At 36.4% G+C, this 19,830-nt stretch overlaps 1 pseudogene; it reads right to left on the bottom strand.

The window, feature by feature from the left end:
- Positions 1 to 5,624: 5,624 nt before the first annotated feature.
- Positions 5,625 to 5,965, bottom strand: LOC119047896 (40S ribosomal protein S12-like; annotated as a pseudogene).
- Positions 5,966 to 19,830: the final 13,865 nt, after the last annotated feature.

Here is a 19,830-nt window from a genome sequence, read left to right as displayed (position 1 = left end):
CAGGACTGTGGCGATGAATCTTACTTGTAGGGTCCTGTAAGGTAAGGTACGTCTGACAGGTGACTATACTTATTTACTCTGTTGCCAGTTAGTGAGTTGGCACATGGTCACATCACTTGTTTATTAGTGCATTTTCCTATGTAGTTCTCCCCCAGTGCACTGAAGAACTTTGATTACAAATAAAAGATAAATACACAAACTAACAAATAATGCAATATAAATCCATTGACAATAGCATTTCATTGAACTGTTTTGGATACATTGTTTTTCTCAGTTATAAAAATATTTGGTACTCTGTTATTATCATAAAGTATTCACATTATTTTACTTTTACAATTAAAACTACATGTTAAAAAATGGGCACATATGACTTTATGCAAGAAGAACTCACCTTCTGAACATCCTTGGGTATCAGATAATTTTACGTGATCTGTGTAATCAATAACTTTCCAGGCAGCAACAATCCCATCACCATATTCAGACGGAGAAAATGTCAGCTCATGAAACACAAAATTCTTAGCCTTCAGTTTCAGCTGAGGTTTCTGTGGGCATCAGAGTCAAAGCAGAAAAAAAGATGGTGATAAAAATAGGTAATTTAAAGAATGCTTAATAAAGAGCAGAGCACAGGTAAACCACAGGGATCATACAATACCCTGAGGCTTGTCACAGTAGCTTGTAACAGCTATGTGCTGAAGACTGACTGGGAGAAAATATGACTTCAAGCAAGAAATAAAGTCAGCCCAGAGTGACTCTAGTGGGAGATAGTAGAGGGATTATATACGCTGAACTCACTCTCCTGCTTTCCACTAATCTGATAGTGTTGCCTGCTGGATAAGCCAGTCATATGCCTTTCAGACCATAGCACAGGACACAGAAGGCTGGAGAGTAAAACTCAAGAGGCAAGTCAAAGGTATGCAGCACAGATTTTAATCTGGTATTTTTTCCGTCCTTTTTTCTGTATATAAGCTTGGGAAGTTATTTGCCCTTTCTAGATTGGAGCATTTTCATCTTTTAAATTGGATCTCTTATAATTTTAAACTGTCATGATTCTCTGAAAACAAGTTTGGAATCTAAACATGCAGGGTTTTCTCTTTCTTAATGGAATGTGATTTAAAGTCTCATAAGAATTTAAAGGTTTATTCTCAATTACTTCTAATTTTAGTATTGTTTTATGAACCTATTACTCTTGGCAATTAATCTAGCCTGTAAGTACAAAAGATCTACAGTAAGGACTTTAGCCACTTAATATTGTTCTCTCTAGAAAGGAATTCTTTTGAACATCAAGTCATTTCTCTTCTCTAGTCTATTTTGTTTTATAGGTAAAATTTTTCATCACCTTAAAGACATGCAACTGAAAATAATGTATTGTTTTATAATTTTAAAACATAAATCTAGCATTATTCTAATCTATTTTAGATACTTTTACTTAGCATGATAAATTTTTAAAACTATAAATGAATAGCTAATATTGTTTGTTCTTTGAATAGATTTTGAGTTACAAATTTTACACATTGTTTCATTTACACTTACACCAACCTCATATTACACAGATATTAGAAACTGTTTTAACAGTTTCTGAGGAGCAGAGGTATGAAATCCTAGGCCAAGTAGGAGGTAGGTGGTCAAACCAGGGTTTGAGTACACAATCATTTCATTTCAAAGCTGAGGCCCCTCCTGAAGTACACAAGATAGTATTTATATTCTTCTGCCACTTTCACTAATAATTTTTACTATACAACATATTTCTTTGTTCAGAGAAAATCACATGAGCATCTGTGTTATGGTTAGATTTCAAGTTTAAAGCAGAACATCTGTAAGTACAGAATTACAATGAGCCCGTGTTCAGTAAGTTGTCTGTGTCTACAACAATGCATTTCTGAGATCCAGAAAGTTCAAGTCAACACTCCAAACAAAATACACAAAAGATGGTGTTTACATTTCTGACTTTCACTGTTGACATATTTTCAGCTAAGGACTTAACATTTGTTGATCCAAAAGAAGACAAATGAATGAAGTCAGCACCCCATCTAATGGGATGTGCTTGCCTGTACAAAAGAAAGTACAGTGGGTATGGGAGAGATTTTCATTCCCCATGATGGTCAAATAGCTTCTTGTGGAACAATTGTATCACTGAGAACCATTAGAAAACATGGCAAAAAATGCAAAATTTGTCCTACAACATCAGAGAAGTAGCAAGGCAGCCAGGATATAAAAGAAAGGAAGTAAATTGAAATAGGCCTGACAGTTTTTATCTCTTTTCCTTTTAAAATTATTTGCCAAAAAGAAGTTTCTATTCATGTCATGTAGAACTGAGAGGCCAAAAAGTTGAACAAAAAGAGGCACTTAATGAATAAGAAACTGAACAGATTTTTGACAGTCTCAGGCTGATGAGACAAATGTGGGAGATCGGGGAGTATCAGGGAGCAGAGGTCCTGGATAATACTCAACATGTGCATTTAGAAGCCAGCAAGTGTCGCGGCCTAAGAGGAAGGGTGAACCAGAAATACACCAGCTCTCACAGAGGACTGAAAAACAACTTCAAACAAGCTCAATCCCCAACTGTATTTGGCATTTTCTCCTACTCAAACTGTTAAAATTAGTATTTAGCTAGAAAAGAGAAGCAAAAGAAACTAGACATTGAGCTTAATAAACTGGGAAATGAGAAGCCTGCTTGCTAACCAGGAAGCTACAGGTTCACACCCCGGGTCTGCCAAGGGGATTAATATTCCTCCCTCTCCCATCTGGCACCAGATTGTTCAGGGGCCCAGGAAAAGGTGCTGGACCAAAGGGATCTAACAAAGGGTGGACCCATCCAGAGTGCAGAAAGTTTGGGAAGTTGATTGGTTCTTCTGAAAAAATACCTGATCTGTCCCAACCCCAAGCTAACATAACTCTAGGGGAATAAAGAAGCTCTCTCACTTGTGACCTGCACTTGCACGGTGCACTCACCTGTTCTCTCTGTGGTCATGCAACTCCACACAGAGTCTCCAGAAGGGAGCCTGAACGTGATAGGGGACTCAAGACTTGGACATTTTTAGTTTAAGGTAAAAATTTATAAGTCTAGCAAGCAATGTGTATGTTAAGGCTTTTGTTTCAGAAACTACAGATTAGGCCCATCCTGGCTCCTGGGAAAATAGCCTCCTGGGGCACTGCTAAAGACTACCGCCTGGGGACAACTGGAGGCATCCGGGCCTTTGTGTTCCAGGGAGAGACAGATGACCACTGCCCCTGGGAGCAGCTAACTGCCCAGGACAGGAATGTTGCAGCTTCTGTCACCTAATCCTCCCTGAATCTCAAAGCCCTCACCACACCTTGTTTATTCCCTGGTATAAAAAGTCTGGCTTGGAAATAAAAGGGAAGATGGTGTGTTATGGTATGAATCCACCATCTTCTCAGATCACCAGCTATCTGAATAAAGCACCCATACAGATTCAATCTCTGTCATTGCTTATTGGGTTTGGTAGTGACAGGCAGCCTGAATGCTGGTGTCTTTTCCAGTTACAAATGAACTACAGCTCAAAACATACCCTAAACTAGCTGAATGCTGGACTGGACTGTACCTTAATATGGAGCATAAACTCTGGACGTTCGTCTTGCCCCTACTGAAGACAAGATTGGACTTTTTCCAGGGCGAGACAACAAAGATGAAATATTGAAAGTCAGGCGGAGGATGCCCTTAATTGTGCATCATAAGGAAACCGTACTATAGGGCCATACCCTCCTATGCAGTTCTGAGGGATTTCTTTTTTTAGGACATTGCAGGAACCTCACTTCCACTGATAACCAAACTGCCTGCCATAAACAATAGCATGTTTTGTTTGTTTTGTTTTATTTCTGAGGAAAAATTACATCTGACAGAACCTCAGTTAACCTTTCATTTTTATACACAAGGACTAGAACATAATAAAAAATAAAAAAAATTAAGAATGCCAAAAGGAGGACAAATGACAAAAACAATCAAAGGAACGTTCCAATTACAAAAACAAACAATCCACCAGATAATATACATATTGGAGTAATCATATGTGATTTTAAAATAAGAAATAGATTGTTTTCCCAATAAAATATGTCAAATTGATTGAATATCCATGTGGTGTTAATTTTGACCTCCACCATACATAAAATTAATTCAAATTTTAAAAGTAAATCATTAATACTTCTAGAAATTAACATCAGAGAGTATCTTTACGACCTAAGAGTGAGGAAAGGATTCTGAAACAGGGCATTTAAAATACTAAATATAAAAACAATTGAGAGCTCTTAGAACTCAATAATTAAAAGAAAAACAGTCTGATTAAAAAACGCACACAGGAAAAACAAACAAAAAAATGGGCAAAGGACCTGAATAATTTTTTCTCTGAGGATTACAAATGCCAATAAACACATGAAAAAAAGTTCTTTTTTCACCACCTTTTATGTGCCAAATAATAAAGTAAAAATGAAACAGTTCTCTTTTATTAGATTATTTTTATTGTGTTTTTCCTATTACCATTTATCCCCCCTACCCTCTTCCACATCCGCCCCACTGCCCGCCATAACCACACTGTTGTCCTTGTTCATAAGCTCTTTCTCTCTCTTTTTTTTCGCTTTATCTTTCCACTCCCTAACCATCCCTCCACCCCCATGCTCCCCCCACCTCACAGTTTCCCCAGTGCTTAACATCATTAGCCTTCAGGGAAATGAAAACTGAAGCCACAATGAAATAGCACTTAACAGCCACTAGGATGGTTATAGTCAAGGATGTGGAGACATTGTAAGCCTCATTCACTGCTGGTGGAAATGTAAAATGGTGCAACTGCTTTGGACAACAGTTTGACGAGTCCTCAAAGTGTTAAACCTGGAGTTACTGAATGACCCAGTGTTTCTACTCCTAGGCATATATACACAATTAAAGTGAGAACAAGTGATCATACAACAACTTGGTAATGAATATTCATAGAAGCGTGACTTACAATAGCTAAAAAAGTAAAAACAAACTCATATGTTAAATAAATGAATAAATAAGATGAAATGCATTTATATAATTGAATATCATTCAGCTTTAAAAAAATAAGGTACTGGTTCAAGATACCACATGGATGAACATTGAAAACATTATGCTAAATAAGGAAACCTGTCACAAAAGAACACATATTATATGAGTTCTTTTTATATAAAAATGCATAATATGTAAATATAGACAGAAATGAGATTTTTGGTAGTCTAAGGCTGATGAGGCCTGGCAGGAAATGAAAAGTTGCTGCAAATTAATGTGGAGTTTATTCTGAGGGTGTTAACAATGTTTTAGAATTTGCTGTTGTGAGGGTTACACAACTCTGCTAATATACTAAAAACGATTGAGTTATTTCACACTTCAGTATGTGAATTGTAAGTCACGTGAATTATATCTCAAAGCTGTGCTAAACAGATAGGTAGGTTGAAAAAGGGATCATAGATATATAAGATTTAGATATATTAGATTATTTTAAAATTAGAAACTTTTGTTTATTAAAGAATTCCATTAAGACTGTTAAAATGCAAGTTCTTGAGTGGGAAAGATATTTTTAATTACTGTAATCAAAAATGATCTGAAATTTAGAATTTAGTTATTTGTTGTCTGAGAAACAAAAGCCAAGTTCCTCTGTTCATTTCTTGCATTTTAAGTACTGCTAGATGACATCCTTTGCCTGTGACTCTTTGCCAGAGTCTTTAGCCACCACAGAGGCCTCCCCGTTCTCCTAGTTTCTTACTGTCCTCAACCTTAATTAGGTTGCTTTGGTGATCAGCACAAAGTGCCTCCACCAATCTGACATCCATCACAGTTGGATGCAAGCACACACAGGTGGGGATGGGGCTTGTCTAAGGCTTTGGCAGCTTCATGAATTCCACACAGTGGGCCATGGTGGATGAGGGTGGTCTTCAGCACCTGTTGTAAAGCAGTATTTAGATCCATTACACCTCCAGCAGCAATGCATTCCTCGGCCATGGGAGTGGGTTATGGGTGGATCCAACTGTTGAATGTACCCAAGCCTCCCCCTCCCCACAGCTCTGCGGCAGCAGGGCAAGTGCTAGAATATATTTATAAAGAAAGTTAAAGGGACTTATCTAAGAAAAAGAAGATAAAAATATGAACAGTGAAAGGACAGCAAACTCAGTTATTAACAACCACACCTAAAACAAAAGCAAACTAAGAGGACAGCTAAATCAGGAGTGGAAACATAGAAATGAAGATCTTATGGAGGGTTAGCAATAGGGAAGTGGGAGGAGGAGAAGAGGAGAAGGTACAGAAAATAAGTAGCATAGACAGTAGGTAGAAAATAGATAGGGGGAGGGCAAGAATAGCATGGGGAATATAGAATCTAAAGAACTTGAGACACGTGGTCATAAACTAAAGGGGAGGAATTGTGGGGGCAGGGGGGTGCAGGGTGGAGGGGAATGAAGGGGGAAATAGAACAACGTAATGGCATAATCAATAAAATAAAAAAAAAACTACTGATCAACCATACAACCTAAAGAAAAATGAACTTAAGACTTAAATTGACCACTTTACAAAAGAGAATATCTGAAATGGTTCCCTAAAACACATGAAAACTTATTTAATCTCAACAATCATCAGGGAAATAAACTGAAATCCAAATGAGATATATCAGAATACAAACAAACAAAAAAGACTGACAATTCCTTGCCTAGATGAAGAGGTAGAGAGGCTAGAATTCCCACCTCCCTGAACGCTAGTTTAATTCATGAAGTGACTTGGGAACCATTGGGGGCAGTATGTAATAAACGTGATAGACCCTCGGATCCAGCAGTTCTAGGAAGAAGGTGCAGAGAGTACCACACTGCAGAAAGAGTACATGTGCTCACCAAAAAGCAGCACGACAGTTTTCCTAGCAATATTATTTGTAATAACTGGTGACTAGAAACAAGCCAAATGTTTAACAACTCTAAAACTATATAAATTATAGCATCATATTCAACACTATACAGCACTGAAAATGAATGACCTACCACTGCTTATAACATATGGATATGTTTCATAAACACAAAATTGAGAGAAAGGAACCATATGCAAAATAGTGTATATAATTCCCTTTAGTAAGTTCAAAAACAGGTGTTAGAAAAGAGGATTACTTTGATCGAGTAGCTCAGTTGGTTAGTGTACTTCTGGTTGTGGGTTTGATCTCTGACCAAGGCATACAAGAAGCGACAAATGCATAAATCAGTTCTGTGGAACAACAAATCAGTGTCTTCTCTCTCTCTTCAATAAACTTTTAAAAAGTGAAGACAATGTTCACCTTTGGCAAAGAGGAAAGTAGTGATTGGGAGAAAATATGATAAGAGCTTTTTGGGTTTTAGTGATATGTTGCAAATAGCTTGCAACAAGTTGCAAGAATTGATTGTTAAATGTTGTAATTTTGCAAGCCAGTTGATATCAAATTGGTGCTTAAAATTGGCCATGCTGGGCATATTCATGATATGGAAGTTCCATTTTTTTCAAGGTGTTTTTCTTTTGAGATGGTGCAGCTGGTTCTCACATATTTTCCAATATCATACTGGTATATGATGTGTTCATTTTGTTAATGTCACAAAGCTATGCTTATAGCTCTGTTTTGTGAACTTTTCTTTATTTATGTTACACTTCAGATATTTCATATTTCATATTTGATATGAAATATCAAATAAGAGATATTTCATATTTGAAAAAAGAAAAATAGAAGTCATTGTAATTTTGAACAAATATCCTTATAGTATTGATTAGTCCAAAGCCAGGGAAAATGGAGAAGAGCTAAGTAGGCAGCTCTGAGAGAGACAATGGAGCCAAATCACTGATAAAAATATTGATTTCTTCTTTATTTTTATCATCTAGATTAAGGGTCACCATCTTTCTGTTTTTACAGAGGTCAGAGAGGTACTATAAAAGAATAAACATAAACTTTGTGAATTTATTCACATAATATTCTATACCTTTACTCTTGGTTATGTACAATTATTAAATCATTGTTTTATCATTTTCCTTGAAAAGCCCATACTTCTTGATATATCTGTAGTGTGATTATTAGGATATTGAGCCAAGGTTAGAACATAGGCTTTTTAGTTTTATCTATGTGATCTTGAGTGAGTTATATAACTAACTTCTAGTTTCATCACTAACAACATGGGGGAAATAATCATAGTCCATCAGTTATTCATTCAAAGCAATTATGAAGTAAGGGCCCTGTGCCTGGTGTGGTTTGAAAGCAGAAAATAGCAAAACATAAAATATACAAAGCTCTATGTTCTAAAGTTGTGTCTACTGTAAGAGGTGACACAGAATCACTGATGTATAAGTGAAATCTATATTGGTGATAACCATGGGGAAAGACTACTTCAGAAGGGAGATAGGAGTTTCAGTGGTGTAGTATTAAGTTAGGTGTTTAGTTTTCACTGTGAACATGACATTTAAGTTAAAACTGAATCAAGTGAGAGAGCAAGATGCAACTCTCTGTGGGAAAGTCATTATTGGCAAAGGGGACTGGAAATGCCAAGGCCCTGAGGGAAAATAATGCTTGAACTACTCGAGAAATAGCAAGAAGGCCAGTGAAAAAGGATTATAAAGACAGGCCACTGAACCGACTCTGCTTTTTACTCTGAGTGAGATGTGCAGGTATGCAGTTTTGAGCAGAATAGTAATATGATCTAACTTGGGTTTAATGGGATCAGTTCAGCTCCCTCATTGATAATAGATTCAAGAAATGAGGAGATGGAAATTGGAGGCTATCATAAAAATCCATGTAACACTTAATACCTACCTGGTCCAGTGAAGTAGCTCCATTTGCATTTAGCAAAGTAGATTTAATTTTTCTAGATTTTCTACTATGTAAGACAGCCAGATACTGAAGTTTTCCAATGATGAAATTCCTGATTTTCTAATATCGAATCAATTTCTCTTCTCATTTTTAACACGTGAAGACTCACATGTGCAAAATTCATATCCACAGAGTTGCTAGAATCATGTGTCACTGGAATACTGCTCCTAACCCTCATGACTGCTCTTCTAACCCTCGTGACCCTCAGGTACTAGGTCTCTTCTTCATATATGGATGAGTTTCCAGCCAGGTTCTGGCTTGGTGTCTCTCCTTACTTATTCTGGACCCTTTGATTTTGGCTTTCACTTGCCTGTATTGTGTTTTGAAATATGACAAATTATTTGAGAAATATTTCTCTTCTAGAAGAAACAAATAGGAAAGTGACTAGCATTTTTTAGCCCAAAGAGCTACTTTTGGCAATATTTTTCTTTAGTACTTATGTCAAAATATGGGAGGTTAATAATTGATAAAAGAAATAGATGAATAAAAAACACTCTTCATTTTTTACTTAATATTAGGAGAAAAAAGCAACAATGTAGATTGGCTCTGAACCACATATAGTGTCTATAAAATGCAAATTGAGGAATAAACTCTAAATGTTATTGACATATCCATCTACATTTCGATATAAAGAGCACATATTTGTTTTAAAATCTAGAAATCATCACTTCTGTACTTTTCAATGAGAGAATTTTCAAAGCCATGCAGTAAATGCTGCAATATTATTCAGAATTAACAGGAAGAATAATTGGTTTAGAATTCTATTTAAATAGTTCTGTAGCACAGTATATCACAAGTAAAGTTCATAATTCATATATATATACATATATATATAACTGGTTCTTCTTTTCATTGGCACTGATAACAAAAACTCAATAATCAAAAGGTAGATAAAAAGAGTGGGGAAAAAGGAGTCCTAGATAATTCATGTCTCAGTAATGGGTAAGTAAATTGCATGTGAATACATAAATTCGATCAGGGATTTTATACTTTATTCTGAAACTCTGGAAATTGGGTTACAAAATGCAAAATATTATGCTAAAATGGAAGTTATCTTTCATAATGCTTTGTAAAGGAAAGTTCTGAATTTGAAAATGTTGGAGTTATTATCGTAACTCATATCGGTACTTTGAGTCCTGACTAACAGTTCATACTTCTATTTCTGTTCCTTCTTAAGAGCTTCCTGCATTTTTCACATCTTTGGTAATTTAGGGTATCTCTGTTCTTGCCAGAGCTAGCTGAGGAAACTTCAGGCCAAACTAGAAATATGGGATAGAGTTACTTGCTTATTTACTTGGTACTAAATTGGTTGAATTCTATCATGTTCTATATGCAGAACTTATGAAAGGTTCTGTGGGTGGTTGTTGACAAGATGAACCTCAGAGAGGAATGCTCATTGTCTAATTAGGAGGCCATTAACCTGTCTGATCATGAAGAGACTGCTCTATAAAAGATAGTTTTCTTCTAGTAAGCAAAGATTATTGAGAAGAGTTTAAGACTATATTATGATTCATGCTAGTTATTGGGCCCTGATTAAATGGTAGACACTCAGTTTTATCTAACAGGATAATTAAATGATCAATGCAGACAAAGCTCATGGGGCTTACATTTTACAGGGGAATCTTGTGTACACGTGCATGCTCATGTGCAGCTGTGTGTTTGGTGCTTGCACATGTGCGTATGCACAAATGATAGAGGCTGCATTTAGGTCTGACTGCCTACTCATAGCTCAAGTGTTTATTCTAATTTGAAGTTCGAGCCATCATTTGCAGAGATTTGAGGAGGGGTGAAGGCAGGGAGAGAATTTCTGATATGTACCCAAACAGCTTGATCACTCTGATTCCTACTTCTAAATTGTCCCCAGAGCAAGGAGCAGGAAATCTTCCTGGATTCAACTTAAATCCCAGTGATATTTGAAAATGGACAACAACAGCGTTTAAAAAACAATGGATTTAAAAATAGTACCACTTATTGAGTACTTAGTGTGAGTCAGGTATATAAACTGTCATTTAGTTCTTAAAACAACTATTACGGGACACAGCGTACCCTCATTTTACCAAACAAGTGACTATTTCTCAGAGGGGTACATGCTAAGGGATGGAACTGGACATTTATTTAGTCCATGTCTATTTTGCTTCAAAGTCTACAAACTGTGACCCCTTGAGCCCGAGAAGAAAGATGGTATGTGGATGAAAACAAACACACACCGTCTGGTATTGGTTGAAGAGACAATATGAGTGTGACTTTTTTTTACTACTTTGTATGGTTTGTTTGTGGTGAAAATGGAAGCAGAAGCAGCACTTTTGAAAAGCTGATTGTAGTACAGTTCACTTTTGCTGTGTTTTACTTTCTCTCATGGGTGTCTTGAGGCCATGCTTCTAGGTTTTATATCAATATCAAAAATCTAACTGTTTGCATCTTGCATAGTTTTCAGATTTGTAAGAAAAAATTATTTTCAGTTTTTAATTTATAACCACTTTGAAAATGTTTATCATTGATTATTGAATATCCTTGAACTCAGTATAACACCTATATGTCACATGGCATAAGTAGTCTTACTGTATGTTTAAAGAGCAGTAGTTATAAAAGTTAATTTTTTCACAATCAAATATCTTTTAAAATATTTATTTATTTATTTTTTTAGAGAGAGGGGAGGGGATAGGGAAAGAAAAGGAGAGAAACATTGATGTGCAAGAGACACACTGATCAGTTGCCTCTCACATGCCCCAAATGGGGATCTGGCCAGCAACCCAGGCATGTGCCCTGACTGGGAATTGAACCAATGGCATTTTGGTTTGCAGTCTGGTGCTCAATCCACTGAGCCACACTAGCTAGGACACAATCAAATATCTTGTAGCAACTATACACAAGAATAATAACTCTAGGCATTCACTTCATGAAAATGAATTATGCTACAATTAACATTCATATACACACATGCACACACACACATATATACATATATAATGAGAAGCAAAACATGGATGTTGGCCAAGTTGATATAACTGAAAGTGTGGAAAGAATTTGACAGTTGTTTTTATAATCGTGGGACACAGATAAATTTAATACTTTAAATTATCTTTTTTTTTTACAACTTTGAGAATTGTTAATATCTTAGAATATAAATTATGAAACATCAATTCCCATGTTTGTAGAATTCTTGGTGAGTCTACTATGATGCTCTTTGTGGCTAACAAACTTGACTGCTTTTACATGATAGTAATTACTGTTCTGAGGAAATAGTACTTGAAAACATCACTACCTACTGTACTCTTACATGGCTTCTTTAATTATACCACATTTAGAATCATGGGAACTATTATTTAAATGTCCCATCATTTTCCTTGTTTTTAACAATTTGCCAAGTTTTACTTCTAAACTTGTTTTTACTATACATTTATAAATGCTTTATACTTATAGAAATTACACATATGGTATATGTACATATGATATAAATATCCTTTATATATCGTAACAATTATTACTGAAAATGAATTGTTATGCATTCTAGGGTAATAAATGAACAATTCTAACAATGTTCTTTTAAAATATTTAATCAATAGTATAACATAAGCTTCTGCTGTTTCAAAATAAAGTGAAAGATATTTTTTTCACTTTTTCATTATTATTATTCTATTATGGTTGCCTCTATTTTTCCCCCTTTGCCCTCCTCTGCCCATCCCACCCCTGCTCTCACAGTCAATCCCCACACTGTGGTCCATGTCCGTGGGTCATTCATACATGCTTTTTAGTCCCTTCCACTTCTTTCCACCATTACCTGCACCACGCCCTTCCCTCTGGCCACTTTCAACTGTTCCATGTTTCCATGCCTGTACTTCTATTTTATACATGAGTTTATTTTACTCATTAGATTCTTCTTATAGGTGAGATCATATGGTATATGTGTTTTACTGACTGGCTTATTTTGCTTAGCATAATTTTCTCCAGTTCAACTATGTTGTCACAAGATCTAGGAGCTCCTTCTTTCTTTCAGCTGTGTACTATTCCATTGTGTAAATGTACCACATTTTTTGATCCATGCATTTACTGATGGGAACTTAGGTTGTTTTTAGTATTTGGCTATTGTCAAAAGCACTGCTATAAACAGAGGGGAGCATAAGTTCTTTTGAGTTGGTGACTTGGGATTCATGGGGTATATTCCCAGCAGCAGAATCAATCACTGGGCCAAAAGGCAGTTCCATTTTTAGTTTTATTAAGGAAATTTTATACTGTTTCCATAGTGGCTGCACCAGGCTGCATTTCTGCCAAAGTACATTAGGGTTCCCTTTTCTCCACATCCTTCTTTTATATATTTATTTTGTAAGTTCCTCACAGGTAGTGGGTGTCCCTTAGTCCTACTAAGTGAGAGTGGTTCTTCCCTCATTTAATGTTAAGACAATTGCCTATTCACATCAATTTGGCCACATGGATGGATTTAAAGTGAAACAAATTCTCTCTCTTCATCTGGACTCTAACCAGGTATTTAGATAGGGTCTAGAACCAAAATTGATGACACTTCACTTAACACTTTTTACTTCTTGTTTTCCATTAAACCTTAACAATTTATGTTTCCCATTTAAATTTTTCTTGTTCAGTACAAATAATTTTGTTTTGTACATTGCAAGCAACATAAAAAGTTTTACTTGAATGGAGTACCTGAAGAAAAACAAGGGTAAGGAAAATAATCTAATATGATTCTGGAAATCTTTATAAATATAAAATTTTTAAATAGTGGATTTGATACATTTTTTTGTACTTGACTTACTCTAATTCTGTAAGATAACTTTTACATTGTTGCCTTGATGGGGTAGAGCATTGTGGAAGCTCTTATTGAGTAAAAGATTTTGTGGTTGTTACATTTCATATGCTGGAGTTATGAGTAAATCTTTAAACAACTAATTAAAACACACTGAAAAATCTTTCATTAAAAGAGGGTGATGTTTTAAAGATATCTTTAAAATATGAAAAACAGTAAAGTTTACCTACTATAGTTATTTTTGGTAAGCACTCATATTCACAATATAAGTAGAAATTACTATTCTTAGTTTTAAAAATATCATTGCCAAAATAATGGATCATTCATGAATTTTAATAAACAAGTGGAATATTATTGACAGGATGATTAAAATATATGTAATTTAGTACATATATTTAATGAATAAATGGATCTCGGTTATGTGCTAGACATTGTACTTAGGTCTAGGAATCAGTGATATAGTCCCTGAATTCCAGGGATTTACCTTCTAAGTTGGGGTATGTCTACATAGTATATATATGAGTGAAAAATACTTGAGGTTGTGGATCTGTAATTGTTTCATGCTTTGGATTCTTATGGCACTTGACATTTTACTTTACATTTGCAGAAAGGTTAAGTGACAGCAGTACCACGTTCCCTTAAGTGAATGCCAAAAGCTTTTCCACATTGTCCTGCTTTCCGTCTATTCACTTTTTGCTCCTGATGAATGCTGAATAGTAGCATAGTCTTTGCACATGTTGTCTTTCTATTCACTTATCTCTGCAAATGTATGCTATAGAATAGCTTAGTCAGGATGGTGAGACCACAGAGTTGGTCCAGACTCCTCTGTCGCTCTCCGTGGTCCTGAAATATCATGGAAGGCTGAAAATTGTTGTTTCTTCTATTTCTTTTTTGACACGAAAGATTACCGCCTGGTTAAAAATTCAAAACAGGGACAGAAAAAGTCTAGTGGGAAAAGTGAAGATAAAAATATAAAGGTTTGCTCTGCCTGGTGTGGTTCAGTGGATTGAGTGTCAACCTGCAAATCGAAGGGTCATTAGTTCAGTTCCCAGTCAGGACACATGCCTGCATTGCGGGCCAGGTCCCCAGTTGAGGGTGTGCCAGAGGCAACTGATCAATGTATCTCTAGCACATCGATGCTTCTCTACCTCATTTTCTCCATCACTTCCTATCACTCTAAAAAATAAATAAATAAAGTCTTAAAAAATAGAAAGGTTTACAGGAGAGGCTTAGCTTTTGATTAATGTATGGTTGAACTAATTTATTTATTCGATGAAAGTTTACTGCACAACAGACACTACAACTCCCACCACTCCCAATGCCACTATGTAAAACTTCACTCTGGTGTATTTTACTATACACTGGAGAAAATAGACGCCAATCACACAAATGTGGAAAATGTACATTTGCAACTGTGTTAGGCACTAAGAAGGATACAGGGCTTCATAGATCTTGAGATAAAATAGAACAAATATGAACCTTGGTTAAGAGTTAATTACATTTTCTTCAAATTATTAAATTATTATTGCAAAAACAATATATTAAAGAAGAGATGGTCTATCAGATTGTATAAGACCTCCAAATAAAAATCTTTAAAAACTATTTCAGTGAAATATTGCCTCTATGATCTCAACAGTTAATAACTGATTATACACTTGAAATTGCTATAATATTTGCAGGTCATTACACTTTACATGATGATATAGTCAATCATCATCAAGGCTGAGAAAATATATTTGTACAAGTAGGTGAAAAAGATTTCAAACCTCTACTTTTAGGGTGCAAAATATCAATTGACATGATATTTAAAATATATCAGCTCTACTTTTTAATTATTTTTTGTAATTTTGAGTTGTGAATATAAATAGATTTCAAGTCTGTTCAAAATTTTTACCAGAAAATTTGAATTAAAAGCTTGCATTTGAAGAATGTTCAAGCATTGTTAAAACCATCAACCTGCAGCTAACATGGCTAACACAGAAACAGCAAATAAGAAGCATGTACAACAGAATTATATTTATGTTGCTAGATATTTGAGTCACCTGTTAGAGCTATGCCTACTAGAAGTTCCTGCCTAACCTCTTTGCTCCTCTATCTGTAATGGGCTACACTTTAAACTACAATGTTCCTTGTACCCTGAAAAAATTCTCAAACCATTTCAAGAGCCCTTGTGGTCTGAACGCTGAAGTAGATGTCCAGAAGTAGATGCCTCTTTATGCCACATTCAGGAAGAATGGGACATACTGTCAGGCCAGCCTTGCTCAAGCCATTCTCCAAAGAGCTCTGAACAAGCTTCATATGACTACAGACTACCTGGCTGTGAACTCTGACAACTTGAGGTTGCTCTTCTTGGCTACCCCTGACGTTTGAGATGATCAGTATATCAAGGGGTATCTGTAAACATTTTATAACAGACTAGTTAAAAGGCTCAGCTCTCAGCCTGTTTCATCTTTCTTCTGAGAATTTATAACCACCTGATATAAGTACACATTTGCTTATTTGCTTAGTACATACCACACTGAAATGTCGCATTCATGAAAGCAATCTTTCTGCTCACATTCCTAGTGCATACTCTAAGCACTCAACACATATACAATGGATAAAGGACATGACTCGAAGTCTCTATGTTCAGTGAGGGCTGTTTTTCTTTTTCTTTTTATTCTGTCCCAGTGCTTAGCTCATTTAAGTATTAAAGAAGTAAGCAGGGTCTAGATCATCAAGATTCTTGTAAGGTTTATTAGGGAATTCAGGCTATTTTCTAAAAGCAATGGGAGTTCACTGAGATATTTTAATTAGAAGCAAATATTATTAGATTTTCATTTTAGAAATAAAGTTATTGCTTTCTGTTTCTCTTAAAAATTTATCTCCATTCATTCATTCATTCATCCAATATTAAACTCTAAAAATTATATAACACCTTTTTATTCTTTTGTTACTAATAATTTGCCACAGACATTTTAATTTCAACCATATCTATCTATTTATCTATCTATCTGTCTATCATCTGTCATCTAGATATAGCACCCCTTTTTCCATTTTAATGTGGGCCTTAATTAATCAAGTCAACTGTACCTGCTAAACTTATACTTCTGTTTTTAGTATACTCCCTTTTAAGGTGCTCTATGTCTTATAGCCAGTTAATTAAACAATATCAGCCATCATACTTATCTAAACAAATATTTGAATAACTCTTCACCAATTAAAGATAAATTCCTAGCTTTCTATTTGAAAAAAAAGTACAATATAAAATTTTTATTAATTTCAACACTCATCCACATAAAATATTGTATTTAATTTGGGGGGGGAGATATGCAAAGATTGGTTCTCTTCATTTACAAAAAAACCTCAAATGTAAAATATGTTCCAAAATTACTACAAGAAATTCCCATATACCCTTCGCCAAAACTTATTACCCATTAAATATTTTTCACAATTCTTTCATCATTCTCTTGAGGTATTTCTGAAACATTGTGAATAAATTGAAGCTAATATGCCTTTTTACTCATAATCACACTAAAATTATCCAAATTAGGATATTTCATATTGATATAAAACTAAGTGTAATTTAACATACATAAAGCACTTATAGATGAAATTGAGACTTATTTATATTTTACCAATTGTCCTAACAGTGTTCTTTATAGATATATTCATTTTCTTAGCCCAGTGTTCAATTCTGGATTATACACTGCACTTAGTGGTCACGTCTCTTTAGTCTTCTCTAGTCTGGAACAGTTCATCAGCCTTTCTTTGACTTTTAGCAGAGTGATATTTTTGAAAAGTACAGAGAAGATATTTTGTGGTATTTCCTTCAATTTAAATTTATCTTTTGCAGTCAATTATGCTTTTTTTTTGGTCTGGAATACTAAATAAATTTTATTATGTACTTTTTAGTGCATTACATCAGGAACCTCATGATATCACCTGGTCCCATTACTGATGATTTTAACCTCGGTCATTTGGTTAAAGGAATGCTTATCAGATTCATTCACTACAAGGAATTTTTCATTTTCTGGTAATTAAAAAGAACCCATGATAGATTATGAATATGGTCCCCATATTCATAATCTATTATGAATCTATTCACCCCATTATGAAAGTGGTTCCCATTTGTGTGTGCATTCTTCTTTGCAATATGATTTTTTAGTTTTTCCCTTCAAGACATGGACTATATTAGTCCAACTGTGAATCTGGGCTTGGCCACGTAACTCCCCTGGGCAAATGGGACATCAGCAAATGTGTATTGACAGAACCTCGAGAAGCACTCTAAATTGGTGTTTGCACTCCACCGTTGCTTTTTGGAATTCTGCAACTACCACTGCTCAAGAAGACAAGGCTTGCCTAATGAAGGATGACAGACCAGTTTGAAGCTCTACCCCCAATTAGTTTGCCAACCAGTAGGCAAGTGAGTGAGGCCATGCTGGGTCACCCAGCCCAAACTGAGCCAGCCAGAGCAGCAAATCACCAGACAGTACACATTACAATGCAAAAATATAGATTTAGTTTATTGTTTTAACCCACTGAGTTTGGGGATAGTGTGTTACAAAGCAAAAGCTAGTAATTCCCAAGAGACTACTTTGAGATTATGTCAATGTCTTGTTGTTACACATACAACTTTTGCCAACTAGATTTATGATCCTTGCCTTAAATGTTACTACAAAGATTGCAAAATGGTATTGCTACATTTTTAAAGATGAAGAACATAGAGATTGGGTATTATATTCTTTACAGTATAAATGTCTACTAAACGATGTGCCAGCATTAGAACCCAAATCTTTTACCTGTGGTCCTTAGGTTTTTTCAATTTGCCATGAAGAGGTGAGTAGCTTGATGGCAGAACCATGATTCACAAGAGGGAGCAATAGAGAGAAATTGTGGAGTGTCCCTGGTTTTACAAGTGACACCGGGTGTCCTCACACATGCATAGAAGCCCCTCTGGTAGATGCTTCATAATTAATAGCGGGGAGGGGTGGCAGGATGGACAATGTAGGTGGGAACATTAAATATAGTTATCATACTTGTTCAGATAATAATTGATTCATGAAAAGGTATATGGATAATATCTCTAGAAATTGCCTTTTATGAATATCAATAACCTCACTGATTATAATGTTTGTACAATGTAGCTCTTAACATTTTTGTAGTAGCTCTTATATCCTCCCGCAGGTTTGCCAAATAAACTAAGAAGAGGGAAGCTAAGACAGGTAAAGTGACACCGCAAAAGAGGAAAACACTCTTTACTCCTTCTTAAAAACAGGAAAACTGAGAATGAAGAAAGCAAAGGACTAAAACTAACCAAGGGTCAACAGTGAATAAACGACGAAGCAGGGACTTGAATTCAGCAATGCCAATTTCCTAGAAGTGGGGGATAGGTCCCGCGTCTTCAGATGCTAATACTGAGTCTTAAGTCTGTGCTTTGTGCTAGACACTGCTCTAAAATCCTTACACACAGTATTTTAACTCATTTACTACCAGGCCTTTCTGCTACACTACATGTTAACCCTACTTAGAAATGACTACCCAAAAGAAATGATTACTTTTGAAATGCAAGCATTCGAGTACTTCAGGGTTTGTGTGCGTGTGTGTGTGTGTGTGTGGTGTTAAAGATCATAGCTTCCGGACTGAAAAGAAGTTCAAAGATCCACTTTTTACTTTATCTCTTCCTAAAAAATTTAACAGCACAGGGAAGCACTTTGCTTTCCCAGTTTTCTTACCAACCAGAACACTAGCATCCTGGCAGGGAGTGTAAAGGACAAGAAGCCAAACTCTTTGTCGTTTCTGCTACAGCGCACCCAGACCCGCAGCTCCCGCAGCTCCTTCCCCCGCAGAGCCGACGGCTGGGGTGCGGCAGCCCGGGCGTTCCCCGAGGGCAGTCGCGACCTCCATTCAGCCTTTGATCGCGGCTCGCCGGTGCGCGCCTTCGCGCGCTGGGGGGCCCCGGGCGCCCCGGGTCCAGGGCGCTCCCGCGGAGCCGGAGCCGACCCAAGGTTCGCCCTTCGAGGCCGCGCCTGCCAAGTATCGCGGGACTTGGGCGCAGCGCTCGGAGCCGCGGCTCCAGGAGCCGCCGGAGCGAGCTGAGCGCGCACCGCCCCAGCCCGGGGAGGAGTAGGCGCTGCGAGGGAGGGGGGACGGCCGGGGGTGCCGGTTACGTAAACGGTACTAGCCGTGCGAAAGGCCTCCCGGCTGGGTCTACGGGAGGGGGAGGGGCCGCAGGAGGAGGAGGGGCTGCGCGGAGCCGGCCGGGGTGGG

This window comes from Artibeus jamaicensis, unplaced genomic scaffold (genome assembly GCF_021234435.1).
Source record: "Artibeus jamaicensis isolate MK-2021 breed Jamaican fruit bat unplaced genomic scaffold, CSHL_Jam_final contig_1832, whole genome shotgun sequence".
Lineage (NCBI taxonomy): Eukaryota > Metazoa > Chordata > Mammalia > Chiroptera > Phyllostomidae > Artibeus > Artibeus jamaicensis.
The sequence above is the reverse complement of the archived record's forward strand: the minus strand, read 5'-3'. Positions and strand labels throughout refer to the sequence as shown.